We start from the raw sequence: 14,502 nt of genomic DNA on the forward strand, positions 1-14,502 counted from the left end.
TATTAAAAGGGGTTTGGGGGTGCATTATAAAGGGTGATGGGGTACAGAATGACATGGTTTCTGGTTAATTTTTGGGGGGCTACCCATAGTTTTTATTCCTCAAAGGATTGAAACGTGGTTGGTGCACTACCAAAGCTGGGGTACCAGGATGGAACATTTGAGAGGTAATGAGATGGTGGTATCCAGATGTCATAAAAGGTGTCAGAGGCACGAGGTATGGGGATCCTGGTCCCACAGTGAGGGGTTGTCAAAAGTCCCTACTAAAGATTTCTGTCCAACCGTGACCAAATGTTGTGCAGCCTAGCTCCCTCTGTAACTTTTCCCTAGTATCTTTCTTTCCTTCCGGCAGATACCTGGAACAAGCGTCCCAAAGTTTTTCTTGGCTGCATACCCCCAGAGGTGTGCCTGACATTTATGGCCTAAAGCACCCTCACAAAGAGTGCGCTACTGACATTCTGGGAAAACCTCACTAAAATTACATTTTTATGCACCAAACGTGGTAATTCCTTATACCTGCAAAGCATCATATCGCACTTGTCAGCTTTGAGGAGGTGTGAGTGTTTTCATTTGAGGGAAATATTCATCTGTGCTTCCTCTCCCATCCGAGGACTATGGAGCTGCTGTTCCTCTCTCACATGTCCCTTCATAGAGACAGGTGTCACACACTCAACCACTCAGTAAACATGTATGCTTTGATACATTCACCTTGCTGTTTACCTTCCAAACATTCCCTCTTCACCACAAATACAGGGAAGCCATTCCTCATTGCTCATTCACTCAGTCATCGCAGTCCTACATTCCGTAGGTCCTGCAAGACCAACATGAACAAGAGGTATGTCAGCAAGCGGAAAAAAAGCCTTGGGGGAAGATTTTTTTAAATGTCACGCAACGTAGCGCAGCACCCTGCGTGGCTGCGCTGCGTTACGTGACCGGGAATGAGCAGGAGTGCGCCATATTTTTAAAGATTTGGCTCTCTCTCCTTGTCTTTCCCTTGCGCCGGCGCTGATTTCAGCTGCCGTGCGCCATGCACATAGCTTAGCGCCGCAGCGCTAGGGTGTGTGCATGAGTGTAGCGTAGGTTTTGTACAGGAAGGGTACCTTTCCTGTACAAAATACTATGCTAGGCACGATGCAAAGGTTTCCCACCTTGCATACATGCTGCACAGTGAAGTACGCATGGAAAGTGAGAAAAGCACATAGAAATGAATGCATTTCTCCTGTTTGCACCTCCTTTGAAGGGGCGTTAACTTTTGGCGCAAAACCATGTTTTCAAATCTTTGTGAATATGGTTTTGCATCAAAAAGCATGGGTTGCGGCATGGAAACACCCATGTACCACCCATGTAATGCCCCCTTGGCGCAAAGTTACCCAAAGCAGTGCTTTGCGCTCCGTACAGGGCACTTTCCAGCGCAAAAGCAGTTTTGCGCTGGAAAGAAAATCAGAAAAAATAAAATTTGCGCTAGTTTGTGTCACTATTGTGGAGCTAAAGCAGCGCGAAACAAATTGAAACCTCCCCCTTGGTGTGCTCTTATATTCATACTGCTGCCCTCTAGTAACGCTACACAGTAACTGCAGCATAATAGTGGGAATGGGAAGAAGGCTGTCCAATGCAAATATTGTTCTCCCAAGCTACCTTTCTTCTGTTATGGTCGGCGTCTTGTGCCTTGATACCACCTCACGCATATGGTCTTCAGTCAAATTCAAAAGCAGCCTACCTACCTTAGGCTAAGGAGTTTTCCACTTGGAGGCCGCACATGGGGACGTCACCCTCATTTAGCAGGGTCCCAAATTGCCTGCAGTCATCCTCTTTACAGTAGCTGGGCGTTCGTGGGCGTTTGTGGGCGTCCTTCAAAGGAAGGAAGGAAGGGGGTGTATAAAGGCCCAGCCCAGCCCAGCCCAGCCCAGCCCAGCCCAGCCCAGCCCAGCCCAGCGCTGTGCTTTGCTTTGTCCTGATGCAGCAGGCATGATGCAGACCCGCTGAAGCAAAGGCCTGACTCTAACATTTTCTGCCTCTTGAAGAAAACAACCTTTCTACCTTCTTATTGCAACTAATAAAGGGAGTTTCACTTGCATCAAACTTTACCCATCATTTCATTAGCCACAGCTCATTCCTGACCTTTATTCCTAGCCAACCTCATAGGCACCAAACCTCTGATTTGAGAGATTGGCTCACACCAAAATGAAAAATAACCCCCATCCAACCTATTTTCCTATCCGTGTAGCACCTTCCTCGCATTCTTCTAATCAGTTAAAGCCCCAGAGGCCACATTTGCGCTCCACATTATACCAAATTTAAAGGACAAATAATGAATGCATTGATAAAGGATGATAAGGCATTGCCCCTATTGCACCTGCTTGAGATAAAGGGGGATTGGTGGAAAGTCATGAGGGAAAAGATTTGTAATTTTGAGGCGCACGTGCCAAAAAGAGTGGCCACTTTTCTCCTCTGTTTTTACAAGTGAAATTAAAATTAGGAAATGAAAATAAAAGAAGAATTTGAAATGTTGCCAACTTATGACACTTTGACAGCGTTTGCGGGACTTGAACCCTTGTCCTGTGAGATCCTTTATAACCACAGGCACAAGACTTACCATTGAGCTATAGCTCCTGGTGGTCTAAAGTGTTGCAGTAGTAACTATAAACAACATATAGGCCCTGGTGTCATTGCCTGTGGCTTGTATTGCACATCAAAAGGATGACCATGCTATAGGGACGATTTGATACGCTTCAGACATGGAAACCGGTGTGGTCCAGTGGGTAAGTTCCTGACTTCCAGCCAGAGACTTAGGGTTCAAATCCCGGGTTCGGCACCAGATGACTGATGGTGGTCCAGCAGAGGTAAATTGGAGGTGGGCCAAACACACCAATTGGTAAGTAAAATGTGTGTGTGTGTGTATAGGGGGTGTGTCTGTGTGTCCTGTAAGAGTGGAGTCATGCCTGGCAAAGTGGGTGGATGGAGGATAGAGTGAATAGGAGGAGTCTAGGCAGAGTGGCTGGAGCCAGAGAAGTCCAGCAGTGGTAAGTGTGGGGTGTGTCTGTGTGGGGTGTGGGTGTGTCTGGGGTAGGGTGTGTCTGTGGGGGGTGTGGGTGTGTGTGTCTGTGTGTGTGTCTGTGTGTGGGGGTGTGTGGTGGTGTGTCTGTGTGGGGGGTGTGTCTGTGGGGGGTGTGTCTGGGTGTGGGTGTGTCTGTGTGGGCGGGGTGTGTCTGTGTGGGCGGGGTGTGTCTGTGTGGGCGGGGTGTGTCTGTGTGGGGTGTGTGTGTGTGGGCGGGGTGTGTCAGTGTGTGTGAGCGGGGTGTGTGTGTGAGCGGGGGATGTGTGAGCGGGGGATGTGTGTGTGGGCAGGGTGTGTCTGTGTGGGGTGTGTGTGTGTGTGGGCGGTGTCGGTGTGGGTGTGTCGGTGTGGGTGTGTCTGTGTGGGGGGTTGTCTGTGTGTGAGCGGGGGTTGTCAGTGTGGGCGGTGTGTGTGTGGGCGGGGTGTCTGTGTGTGTCGGTGTGGGTGTGTCTGTGTGGGGGGTTGTCGGTGTGTCTGTGTGGGTGGGGTGTGCCTGTAGGGGGTGTGTCGGTATGTGTGGGTTGTCGGGGTGTGTCGGTGGGGGTGTGTGTCTGTGTGGGGGGTTGTGTGTGGGGGGTTGTCTGTGTGGGTGGGCTGTGTGTGTGGGGGGGTGTGGTGGGTGAGTGTGGGGTGTGCCTGTGTGTGGGGTCTGTGTGTGTAGGGGGTGTGTCTGTGTGGGGTAGCAGTATTAAAAGGGGTTTGGGGGTGCATTATAAAGGGTGATGGGGTACAGAATGACATGGTTTCTGGTTAATTTTGGGGGGGCTACCCATAGTTTTTATTCCTCAAAGGATTGAAACGTGGTTGGTGCACTACCAAAGCTGGGGTACCAGGATGGAACATTTGAGAGGTAATGAGATGGTGGTATCCAGATGTCATAAAAGGTGTCAGAGGCACGAGGTATGGGGATCCTGGTCCCACAGTGAGGGGTTGTCAAAAGTCCCTACTAAAGATTTCTGTCCAACCGTGACCAAATGTTGTGCAGCCTAGCTCCCTCTGTAACTTTTCCCTAGTATCTTTCTTTCCTTCCGGCAGATACCTGGAACAAGCGTCCCAAAGTTTTTCTTGGCTGCATACCCCCAGAGGTGTGCCTGACATTTATGGCCTAAAGCACCCTCACAAAGAGTGCGCTACTGACATTCTGGGAAAACCTCACTAAAATTACATTTTTATGCACCAAACGTGGTAATTCCTTATACCTGCAAAGCATCATATCGCACTTGTCAGCTTTGAGGAGGTGTGAGTGTTTTCATTTGAGGGAAATATTCATCTGTGCTTCCTCTCCCATCCGAGGACTATGGAGCTGCTGTTCCTCTCTCACATGTCCCTTCATAGAGACAGGTGTCACACACTCAACCACTCAGTAAACATGTATGCTTTGATACATTCACCTTGCTGTTTACCTTCCAAACATTCCCTCTTCACCACAAATACAGGGAAGCCATTCCTCATTGCTCATTCACTCAGTCATCGCAGTCCTACATTCCGTAGGTCCTGCAAGACCAACATGAACAAGAGGTATGTCAGCAAGCGGAAAAAAAGCCTTGGGGGAAGATTTTTTTAAATGTCACGCAACGTAGCGCAGCACCCTGCGTGGCTGCGCTGCGTTACGTGACCGGGAATGAGCAGGAGTGCGCCATATTTTTAAAGATTTGGCTCTCTCTCCTTGTCTTTCCCTTGCGCCGGCGCTGATTTCAGCTGCCGTGCGCCATGCACATAGCTTAGCGCCGCAGCGCTAGGGTGTGTGCATGAGTGTAGCGTAGGTTTTGTACAGGAAGGGTACCTTTCCTGTACAAAATACTATGCTAGGCACGATGCAAAGGTTTCCCACCTTGCATACATGCTGCACAGTGAAGTACGCATGGAAAGTGAGAAAAGCACATAGAAATGAATGCATTTCTCCTGTTTGCACCTCCTTTGAAGGGGCGTTAACTTTTGGCGCAAAACCATGTTTTCAAATCTTTGTGAATATGGTTTTGCATCAAAAAGCATGGGTTGCGGCATGGAAACACCCATGTACCACCCATGTAATGCCCCCTTGGCGCAAAGTTACCCAAAGCAGTGCTTTGCGCTCCGTACAGGGCACTTTCCAGCGCAAAAGCAGTTTTGCGCTGGAAAGAAAATCAGAAAAAATAAAATTTGCGCTAGTTTGTGTCACTATTGTGGAGCTAAAGCAGCGCGAAACAAATTGAAACCTCCCCCTTGGTGTGCTCTTATATTCATACTGCTGCCCTCTAGTAACGCTACACAGTAACTGCAGCATAATAGTGGGAATGGGAAGAAGGCTGTCCAATGCAAATATTGTTCTCCCAAGCTACCTTTCTTCTGTTATGGTCGGCGTCTTGTGCCTTGATACCACCTCACGCATATGGTCTTCAGTCAAATTCAAAAGCAGCCTACCTACCTTAGGCTAAGGAGTTTTCCACTTGGAGGCCGCACATGGGGACGTCACCCTCATTTAGCAGGGTCCCAAATTGCCTGCAGTCATCCTCTTTACAGTAGCTGGGCGTTCGTGGGCGTTTGTGGGCGTCCTTCAAAGGAAGGAAGGAAGGGGGTGTATAAAGGCCCAGCCCAGCCCAGCCCAGCCCAGCCCAGCCCAGCCCAGCCCAGCCCAGCCCAGCGCTGTGCTTTGCTTTGTCCTGATGCAGCAGGCATGATGCAGACCCGCTGAAGCAAAGGCCTGACTCTAACATTTTCTGCCTCTTGAAGAAAACAACCTTTCTACCTTCTTATTGCAACTAATAAAGGGAGTTTCACTTGCATCAAACTTTACCCATCATTTCATTAGCCACAGCTCATTCCTGACCTTTATTCCTAGCCAACCTCATAGGCACCAAACCTCTGATTTGAGAGATTGGCTCACACCAAAATGAAAAATAACCCCCATCCAACCTATTTTCCTATCCGTGTAGCACCTTCCTCGCATTCTTCTAATCAGTTAAAGCCCCAGAGGCCACATTTGCGCTCCACATTATACCAAATTTAAAGGACAAATAATGAATGCATTGATAAAGGATGATAAGGCATTGCCCCTATTGCACCTGCTTGAGATAAAGGGGGATTGGTGGAAAGTCATGAGGGAAAAGATTTGTAATTTTGAGGCGCACGTGCCAAAAAGAGTGGCCACTTTTCTCCTCTGTTTTTACAAGTGAAATTAAAATTAGGAAATGAAAATAAAAGAAGAATTTGAAATGTTGCCAACTTATGACACTTTGACAGCGTTTGCGGGACTTGAACCCTTGTCCTGTGAGATCCTTTATAACCACAGGCACAAGACTTACCATTGAGCTATAGCTCCTGGTGGTCTAAAGTGTTGCAGTAGTAACTATAAACAACATATAGGCCCTGGTGTCATTGCCTGTGGCTTGTATTGCACATCAAAAGGATGACCATGCTATAGGGACGATTTGATACGCTTCAGACATGGAAACCGGTGTGGTCCAGTGGGTAAGTTCCTGACTTCCAGCCAGAGACTTAGGGTTCAAATCCCGGGTTCGGCACCAGATGACTGATGGTGGTCCAGCAGAGGTAAATTGGAGGTGGGCCAAACACACCAATTGGTAAGTAAAATGTGTGTGTGTGTGTATAGGGGGTGTGTCTGTGTGTCCTGTAAGAGTGGAGTCATGCCTGGCAAAGTGGGTGGATGGAGGATAGAGTGAATAGGAGGAGTCTAGGCAGAGTGGGTGGAGCCAGAGAAGTCCAGCAGTGGTAAGTGTGGGGTGTGTCTGTGTGGGGTGTGGGTGTGTCTGGGGTAGGGTGTGTCTGTGGGGGGTGTGTCTGTGTGTGTCTGTGTGTGGGGGTGTGTCTGTGTGTGGGGGTGTGTGGTGGTGTGTCTGTGGGGGGTGTGTCTGTGGGGGGTGTGTCTGTGTGGGGTGTGGGTGTGTCTGTGTGGGCGGGGTGTGTCTGTGTGGGCGGGGTGTGTCTGTGTGGGCAGGGTGTGTCTGTGTGGGCGGGGTGTGTCTGTGTGGGGTGTGTGTGTGTGGGCGGGGTGTGTCTGTGTGGGGGTGTGTCAGTGTGTGTGAGCGGGGTGTGTGTGTGAGCGGGGGATGTGTGTGTGGGGGTTGTGTGTGTGGGCAGGGTGTGTCTGTGTGGGGTGTGTGTGTGTGTGGGCGGTGTTGGTGTGGGGTGTCTGTGTGTGTCGGTGTGGGTGTGTCTGTGTGGGGGGTTGTCTGTGTGTGAGCGGGGGTTGTCAGTGTGGGCGGTGTGTGTGTGGGCGGGGTGTCTGTGTGTGTCGGTGTGGGTGTGTCTGTGTGGGGGGTTGTCGGTGTGTCTGTGTGGGTGGGGTGTGCCTGTAGGGGGTGTGTCGGTATGTGTGGGTTGTCGGGGTGTGTCGGTGGGGGTGTGTGTCTGTGTGGGGGGTTGTGTGTGTGGGGGGTTGTCTGTGTGTGTGGGGGGGTGTGGTGGGTGAGTGTGGGGTGTGCCTGTGTGTGGGGTCTGTGTGTGTAGGGGGTGTGTCTGTGTGGGGTAGCAGTATTAAAAGGGGTTTGGGGGTGCATTATAAAGGGTGATGGGGTACAGAATGACATGGTTTCTGGTTAATTTTTGGGGGGCTACCCATAGTTTTTATTCCTCAAAGGATTGAAACGTGGTTGGTGCACTACCAAAGCTGGGGTACCAGGATGGAACATTTGAGAGGTAATGAGATGGTGGTATCCAGATGTCATAAAAGGTGTCAGAGGCACGAGGTATGGGGATCCTGGTCCCACAGTGAGGGGTTGTCAAAAGTCCCTACTAAAGATTTCTGTCCAACCGTGACCAAATGTTGTGCAGCCTAGCTCCCTCTGTAACTTTTCCCTAGTATCTTTCTTTCCTTCCGGCAGATACCTGGAACAAGCGTCCCAAAGTTTTTCTTGGCTGCATACCCCCAGAGGTGTGCCTGACATTTATGGCCTAAAGCACCCTCACAAAGAGTGCGCTACTGACATTCTGGGAAAACCTCACTAAAATTACATTTTTATGCACCAAACGTGGTAATTCCTTATACCTGCAAAGCATCATATCGCACTTGTCAGCTTTGAGGAGGTGTGAGTGTTTTCATTTGAGGGAAATATTCATCTGTGCTTCCTCTCCCATCCGAGGACTATGGAGCTGCTGTTCCTCTCTCACATGTCCCTTCATAGAGACAGGTGTCACACACTCAACCACTCAGTAAACATGTATGCTTTGATACATTCACCTTGCTGTTTACCTTCCAAACATTCCCTCTTCACCACAAATACAGGGAAGCCATTCCTCATTGCTCATTCACTCAGTCATCGCAGTCCTACATTCCGTAGGTCCTGCAAGACCAACATGAACAAGAGGTATGTCAGCAAGCGGAAAAAAAGCCTTGGGGGAAGATTTTTTTAAATGTCACGCAACGTAGCGCAGCACCCTGCGTGGCTGCGCTGCGTTACGTGACCGGGAATGAGCAGGAGTGCGCCATATTTTTAAAGATTTGGCTCTCTCTCCTTGTCTTTCCCTTGCGCCGGCGCTGATTTCAGCTGCCGTGCGCCATGCACATAGCTTAGCGCCGCAGCGCTAGGGTGTGTGCATGAGTGTAGCGTAGGTTTTGTACAGGAAGGGTACCTTTCCTGTACAAAATACTATGCTAGGCACGATGCAAAGGTTTCCCACCTTGCATACATGCTGCACAGTGAAGTACGCATGGAAAGTGAGAAAAGCACATAGAAATGAATGCATTTCTCCTGTTTGCACCTCCTTTGAAGGGGCGTTAACTTTTGGCGCAAAACCATGTTTTCAAATCTTTGTGAATATGGTTTTGCATCAAAAAGCATGGGTTGCGGCATGGAAACACCCATGTACCACCCATGTAATGCCCCCTTGGCGCAAAGTTACCCAAAGCAGTGCTTTGCGCTCCGTACAGGGCACTTTCCAGCGCAAAAGCAGTTTTGCGCTGGAAAGAAAATCAGAAAAAATAAAATTTGCGCTAGTTTGTGTCACTATTGTGGAGCTAAAGCAGCGCGAAACAAATTGAAACCTCCCCCTTGGTGTGCTCTTATATTCATACTGCTGCCCTCTAGTAACGCTACACAGTAACTGCAGCATAATAGTGGGAATGGGAAGAAGGCTGTCCAATGCAAATATTGTTCTCCCAAGCTACCTTTCTTCTGTTATGGTCGGCGTCTTGTGCCTTGATACCACCTCACGCATATGGTCTTCAGTCAAATTCAAAAGCAGCCTACCTACCTTAGGCTAAGGAGTTTTCCACTTGGAGGCCGCACATGGGGACGTCACCCTCATTTAGCAGGGTCCCAAATTGCCTGCAGTCATCCTCTTTACAGTAGCTGGGCGTTCGTGGGCGTTTGTGGGCGTCCTTCAAAGGAAGGAAGGAAGGGGGTGTATAAAGGCCCAGCCCAGCCCAGCCCAGCCCAGCCCAGCCCAGCCCAGCCCAGCCCAGCGCTGTGCTTTGCTTTGTCCTGATGCAGCAGGCATGATGCAGACCCGCTGAAGCAAAGGCCTGACTCTAACATTTTCTGCCTCTTGAAGAAAACAACCTTTCTACCTTCTTATTGCAACTAATAAAGGGAGTTTCACTTGCATCAAACTTTACCCATCATTTCATTAGCCACAGCTCATTCCTGACCTTTATTCCTAGCCAACCTCATAGGCACCAAACCTCTGATTTGAGAGATTGGCTCACACCAAAATGAAAAATAACCCCCATCCAACCTATTTTCCTATCCGTGTAGCACCTTCCTCGCATTCTTCTAATCAGTTAAAGCCCCAGAGGCCACATTTGCGCTCCACATTATACCAAATTTAAAGGACAAATAATGAATGCATTGATAAAGGATGATAAGGCATTGCCCCTATTGCACCTGCTTGAGATAAAGGGGGATTGGTGGAAAGTCATGAGGGAAAAGATTTGTAATTTTGAGGCGCACGTGCCAAAAAGAGTGGCCACTTTTCTCCTCTGTTTTTACAAGTGAAATTAAAATTAGGAAATGAAAATAAAAGAAGAATTTGAAATGTTGCCAACTTATGACACTTTGACAGCGTTTGCGGGACTTGAACCCTTGTCCTGTGAGATCCTTTATAACCACAGGCACAAGACTTACCATTGAGCTATAGCTCCTGGTGGTCTAAAGTGTTGCAGTAGTAACTATAAACAACATATAGGCCCTGGTGTCATTGCCTGTGGCTTGTATTGCACATCAAAAGGATGACCATGCTATAGGGACGATTTGATACGCTTCAGACATGGAAACCGGTGTGGTCCAGTGGGTAAGTTCCTGACTTCCAGCCAGAGACTTAGGGTTCAAATCCCGGGTTCGGCACCAGATGACTGATGGTGGTCCAGCAGAGGTAAATTGGAGGTGGGCCAAACACACCAATTGGTAAGTAAAATGTGTGTGTGTGTGTATAGGGGGTGTGTCTGTGTGTCCTGTAAGAGTGGAGTCATGCCTGGCAAAGTGGGTGGATGGAGGATAGAGTGAATAGGAGGAGTCTAGGCAGAGTGGGTGGAGCCAGAGAAGTCCAGCAGTGGTAAGTGTGGGGTGTGTCTGTGTGGGGTGTGGGTGTGTCTGGGGTAGGGTGTGTCTGTGGGGGGTGTGGGTGGGTGTGTCTGTGTGTGGGGGTGTGTGGTGGTGTGTCTGTGGGGGGTGTGTCTGTGGGGGGTGTGTCTGTGGGGGGTGTGTCTGTGTGGGGTGTGGGTGTGTCTGTGTGGGCGGGGTGTGTCTGTGTGGGCAGGGTGTGTCTGTGTGGGCGGGGTGTGTCTGTGTGGGGTGTGTGTGTGTGGGCGGGGTGTGTCTGTGTGGGGGTGTGGGTGTGTGTGTGAGCGGGGGATGTGTGTGTGGGGGTTGTGTGTGTGGGCAGGGTGTGTCTGTGTGGGGTGTGTGTGTGTGTGTGGGCGGTGTTGGTGTGGGGTGTCTGTGTGTGTGGGTGTGTCTGTGTGGGGGGTTGTCTGTGTGTGAGCGGGGGTTGTCAGTGTGGGCGGTGTGTGTGTGGGCGGGGTGTCTGTGTGTGTCGGTGTGGGTGTGTCTGTGTGGGGGGTTGTCGGTGTGTCTGTGTGGGTGGGGTGTGCCTGTAGGGGGTGTGTCGGTATGTGTGGGTTGTCGGGGTGTGTCGGTGGGGGTGTGTGTCTGTGTGGGGGGTTGTCTGTGTGTGGGGGGTTGTCTGTGTGGGTGGGCTGTGTGTGTGGGGGGTTGTCTGTGTGTGTGGGGGGGTGTGGTGGGTGAGTGTGGGGTGTGCCTGTGTGTGGGGTCTGTGTGTGTAGGGGGTGTGTCTGTGTGGGGTAGCAGTATTAAAAGGGGTTTGGGGGTGCATTATAAAGGGTGATGGGGTACAGAATGACATGGTTTCTGGTTAATTTTTGGGGGGCTACCCATAGTTTTTATTCCTCAAAGGATTGAAACGTGGTTGGTGCACTACCAAAGCTGGGGTACCAGGATGGAACATTTGAGAGGTAATGAGATGGTGGTATCCAGATGTCATAAAAGGTGTCAGAGGCACGAGGTATGGGGATCCTGGTCCCACAGTGAGGGGTTGTCAAAAGTCCCTACTAAAGATTTCTGTCCAACCGTGACCAAATGTTGTGCAGCCTAGCTCCCTCTGTAACTTTTCCCTAGTATCTTTCTTTCCTTCCGGCAGATACCTGGAACAAGCGTCCCAAAGTTTTTCTTGGCTGCATACCCCCAGAGGTGTGCCTGACATTTATGGCCTAAAGCACCCTCACAAAGAGTGCGCTACTGACATTCTGGGAAAACCTCACTAAAATTACATTTTTATGCACCAAACGTGGTAATTCCTTATACCTGCAAAGCATCATATCGCACTTGTCAGCTTTGAGGAGGTGTGAGTGTTTTCATTTGAGGGAAATATTCATCTGTGCTTCCTCTCCCATCCGAGGACTATGGAGCTGCTGTTCCTCTCTCACATGTCCCTTCATAGAGACAGGTGTCACACACTCAACCACTCAGTAAACATGTATGCTTTGATACATTCACCTTGCTGTTTACCTTCCAAACATTCCCTCTTCACCACAAATACAGGGAAGCCATTCCTCATTGCTCATTCACTCAGTCATCGCAGTCCTACATTCCGTAGGTCCTGCAAGACCAACATGAACAAGAGGTATGTCAGCAAGCGGAAAAAAAGCCTTGGGGGAAGATTTTTTTAAATGTCACGCAACGTAGCGCAGCACCCTGCGTGGCTGCGCTGCGTTACGTGACCGGGAATGAGCAGGAGTGCGCCATATTTTTAAAGATTTGGCTCTCTCTCCTTGTCTTTCCCTTGCGCCGGCGCTGATTTCAGCTGCCGTGCGCCATGCACATAGCTTAGCGCCGCAGCGCTAGGGTGTGTGCATGAGTGTAGCGTAGGTTTTGTACAGGAAGGGTACCTTTCCTGTACAAAATACTATGCTAGGCACGATGCAAAGGTTTCCCACCTTGCATACATGCTGCACAGTGAAGTACGCATGGAAAGTGAGAAAAGCACATAGAAATGAATGCATTTCTCCTGTTTGCACCTCCTTTGAAGGGGCGTTAACTTTTGGCGCAAAACCATGTTTTCAAATCTTTGTGAATATGGTTTTGCATCAAAAAGCATGGGTTGCGGCATGGAAACACCCATGTACCACCCATGTAATGCCCCCTTGGCGCAAAGTTACCCAAAGCAGTGCTTTGCGCTCCGTACAGGGCACTTTCCAGCGCAAAAGCAGTTTTGCGCTGGAAAGAAAATCAGAAAAAATAAAATTTGCGCTAGTTTGTGTCACTATTGTGGAGCTAAAGCAGCGCGAAACAAATTGAAACCTCCCCCTTGGTGTGCTCTTATATTCATACTGCTGCCCTCTAGTAACGCTACACAGTAACTGCAGCATAATAGTGGGAATGGGAAGAAGGCTGTCCAATGCAAATATTGTTCTCCCAAGCTACCTTTCTTCTGTTATGGTCGGCGTCTTGTGCCTTGATACCACCTCACGCATATGGTCTTCAGTCAAATTCAAAAGCAGCCTACCTACCTTAGGCTAAGGAGTTTTCCACTTGGAGGCCGCACATGGGGACGTCACCCTCATTTAGCAGGGTCCCAAATTGCCTGCAGTCATCCTCTTTACAGTAGCTGGGCGTTCGTGGGCGTTTGTGGGCCTCCTTCAAAGGAAGGAAGGAAGGGGGTGTATAAAGGCCCAGCCCAGCCCAGCCCAGCCCAGCCCAGCCCAGCCCAGCGCTGTGCTTTGCTTTGTCCTGATGCAGCAGGCATGATGCAGACCCGCTGAAGCAAAGGCCTGACTCTAACATTTTCTGCCTCTTGAAGAAAACAACCTTTCTACCTTCTTATTGCAACTAATAAAGGGAGTTTCACTTGCATCAAACTTTACCCATCATTTCATTAGCCACAGCTCATTCCTGACCTTTATTCCTAGCCAACCTCATAGGCACCAAACCTCTGATTTGAGAGATTGGCTCACACCAAAATGAAAAATAACCCCCATCCAACCTATTTTCCTATCCGTGTAGCACCTTCCTCGCATTCTTCTAATCAGTTAAAGCCCCAGAGGCCACATTTGCGCTCCACATTATACCAAATTTAAAGGACAAATAATGAATGCATTGATAAAGGATGATAAGGCATTGCCCCTATTGCACCTGCTTGAGATAAAGGGGGATTGGTGGAAAGTCATGAGGGAAAAGATTTGTAATTTTGAGGCGCACGTGCCAAAAAGAGTGGCCACTTTTCTCCTCTGTTTTTACAAGTGAAATTAAAATTAGGAAATGAAAATAAAAGAAGAATTTGAAATGTTGCCAACTTATGACACTTTGACAGCGTTTGCGGGACTTGAACCCTTGTCCTGTGAGATCCTTTATAACCACAGGCACAAGACTTACCATTGAGCTATAGCTCCTGGTGGTCTAAAGTGTTGCAGTAGTAACTATAAACAACATATAGGCCCTGGTGTCATTGCCTGTGGCTTGTATTGCACATCAAAAGGATGACCATGCTATAGGGACGATTTGATACGCTTCAGACATGGAAACCGGTGTGGTCCAGTGGGTAAGTTCCTGACTTCCAGCCAGAGACTTAGGGTTCAAATCCCGGGTTCGGCACCAGATGACTGATGGTGGTCCAGCAGAGGTAAATTGGAGGTGGGCCAAACACACCAATTGGTAAGTAAAATGTGTGTGTGTGTGTATAGGGGGTGTGTCTGTGTGTCCTGTAAGAGTGGAGTCATGCCTGGCAAAGTGGGTGGATGGAGGATAGAGTGAATAGGAGGAGTCTAGGCAGAGTGGGTGGAGCCAGAGAAGTCCAGCAGTGGTAAGTGTGGGGTGTGTCTGTGTGGGGTGTGGGTGTGTCTGGGGTAGGGTGTGTCTGTGGGGGGTGTGGGTGTGTGTGTCTGTGTGTGGGGGTGTGTCTGTGTGTGGGGGTGTGTGGTGGTGTGTCTGTGGGGGGTGTGTCTGTGGGGGGTGTGTCTGTGTGGGGTGTGGGTGTGTCTGTGTGGGCGGGGTGTGTCTGTG

Source organism: Triturus cristatus, chromosome 2_1 (genome assembly GCF_964204655.1).
Source record: "Triturus cristatus chromosome 2_1, aTriCri1.1, whole genome shotgun sequence".
NCBI classification, from domain to species: domain Eukaryota; kingdom Metazoa; phylum Chordata; class Amphibia; order Caudata; family Salamandridae; genus Triturus; species Triturus cristatus.